This window comes from Spinacia oleracea, chromosome 4 (assembly GCF_020520425.1).
Source record: "Spinacia oleracea cultivar Varoflay chromosome 4, BTI_SOV_V1, whole genome shotgun sequence".
Classification (NCBI taxonomy): domain Eukaryota; kingdom Viridiplantae; phylum Streptophyta; class Magnoliopsida; order Caryophyllales; family Amaranthaceae; genus Spinacia; species Spinacia oleracea.
In genome coordinates, this window is record NC_079490.1 from 141,337,764 (window position 1) to 141,340,619 (window position 2,856).

Consider the following 2,856-nt stretch of genomic DNA (forward strand, 5'->3'; position numbering starts at 1 on the left):
TAAATCATGCGGAAACAACCATTAACCCAGGAATACATATTATTTACACATAATCATATAGCATAATTTAGATGCATACTCTTTGTTGCGTGCCCTCCCTAGCTGCGCCCGAACCGAGCAAGAACAAGTCTTTAGGACTCCAAGTGTCGTCCCTCCGTAGATAGTCCACAGCACGTCCGGATCCGCCTTAAGATTGACCAACTAGAATCGCCCTTAAGGTACTAGAATTTTCGGCACTTTTGAGCAAGATGTGTGACTGAATTTTTCTCTCAAAAACTCACTTTGAATACTTTAAAACTCGTTATAAATTGTGAACCCAGGCCACATATTTATAGGGGTATGGAAAGAGAATTGGAATCCTATTAGGATACGAATTAATTAAACTTAGAATCCTACAAGAACTCTAATTAATTAATTTATCAAATAGAATTAGGAATTTAATCATTAACCGAACTCTGCACGTTTTAGGAATCGTGCATGAACACAAACTCACACACACACACACGGCAGCCACGATGGGCCGCCCATGCGCGTGCGTGCGAGCAGCAGCCCACGCAGCGAGGCCCACGCAGCCGCGGCCTTGGCGCGCGCTGGGCCTGCCTTGCGGTAGGCCTGGGCGCTGCCTTGGCTGGGCTTGTGGCGCGCGTTTGGCTTGCTGGGCGATGGCCTGGCTTCGAGCTGGGCCCTCGTCCGGCAGGCCTCGTCCGATGCTTATTCGTACGATACGCTTCCGATTAAATTTCCGATTCCGGAATTCATTTCCGATACGAACAATATTTAACATTTCCGATTCCGGAATTAATTTCCGTTTCGAACAAATATTTAATATTTCCGTTTCCGGAATTATTTTCCGATTCCGATAATATTTCCGATTCTGGCAATATTTCCGTTTCCGGCAATATTTCCGATTCTGGCAATATTTTCATTTCCGATAATATTTTCCGATACGTACCATGTTTCCGTTTCCGGCAACATCTACGACTTGGATAATATTTATATTTCCGATACGATCCATATTTCCGTTTCCGGCAATATCATCGTTTCCGGAGTATTCATTTCTTGCTTGTGACGATCTCAGCTCCCACTGAAACCAAGATCCGTCGATTCCGAATATTCATAGATGGAGTATTTAATGCCATTAAATACTTGATCCGTTTACGTACTATTTGTGTGACCCTACGGGTTCAGTCAAGAGTAAGCTGTGGATTAATATCATTAATTCCACTTGAACTGAAGCGGCCTCAAGCTAGGCATTCAGCTCACTTGATCTCACTGAATTATTAACTTGTTAATTAATACTGAACCGCATTTATTAGACTTATCATAGAATGCATACTTGGACCAAGGGCATTATTTCCTTCAGAAACTAGAGTACATAAGCAGGATAGGAATCAGGTATGAGCCCAGAGAAACTAGAGTACATACGCTAAATGCCTTGTATTTTATTAAGCAGGTATGATAATTTTGCATATTTAGTTTTCTGCTCATCTGATCAAATGAGAAAAATAAATTTACTCATTTGTGCAAATGAGCAAAATAAATTTACTCATTTGTGCGAATGAGCAAAATAAATTCACTCAAATTCAATGTGCATAGGTTTGCAAGTTCAATAGTTTTCTACTTTGATTTTGTTATTTTGGGTTGACTTCACTGATTTGTTTTGATTCAGTGATGCTGCCCTGCTTAGTTAGTAAATGGCTGAACAGAAGTTGAGGGTTCGGTTTAAAAAAGAGTAACATAATCTGTATCATTTCAGAACTCTGGCTGCTGTCATATTGTTTAAGTACACATACATTTTATAAAAATATATACTTTCATGTGGTCATGCCTCATTATATCATACCTTATCTTCAATCTCACGGTCACTGCTATTCAACCGCATAGGATTTCAATCTCCTAATGTTAAAGGTTTACTTTTCTGAATTATTTTAACAGGAATGACAGGACCTGTTCTAAATCAAAGAGTTATTCTGAATTATACTGCATAAAATAACTACTCCCTCTGTTTCTAATTAGTTCACTTTTTTACGAAATTTCCATCAGAGTTCTTTCTCAGTCATTCCAAACAATGTTGTTTGGCTCTGATTCTTTTCTAGTTGAAGTTGTTTCTCAATGAGAGCATGTCCTAGTTATATGAGCTTTACTACATCTTGTTCTTGCAGGGTGGGGATGGTTTGCTGAATCTAGCTCGTAAAGTCGTAATGTAGTCATAAGGTTTCAGTCCTCATGTGAGGTCATGAGTTTAAACCCTTGTATCTTTATATCAAGGCATAATTTGTTGTTGAAGTTCAAGCATTAGACTGACTAATGCTCCATTACAGGGATGTGTCCATAGTATTTCCAAGTTTTGTTGAAAATAAGATAATGTTGCTCTGAAGAAATTTAATCTGCCTTCGGAAAGATGTTTCCAAGGGAGTCAGTGAGTCCAAAATGTGTTTACCTGTGGACAATTTGGTGTGTTTAGCCGTTTTTAGTAGTCTAACTGCAATGATAAACCGCGCTGAAGCTTGGAAGATCACCAGCAAATGAAGCATCATGTGGAGATTGATTCCCAGAACAGCTTTTTTTCAGAATTTTGCGAGGCTCCTATATATTTCATCGACCTAATTACTGTATGAATATCAACTACAAATTACAATTCAGATATTGTATGTTCAGATGATTCGTAATTTCAGTATTAACCACTTTACTCGGCTGTTTGTCATCGGTTATCGGTTGGGTGGATTATTTGTCCTAAAAGGGTGCATCCCTTGTTGAAATGTTACAACTATGAACCTATAGCATACCTTTCAAATTATTTTATTCATTTTTATTAGAAATGAAGATTAAAGCATGATTTGCTAAAACTTACTATAA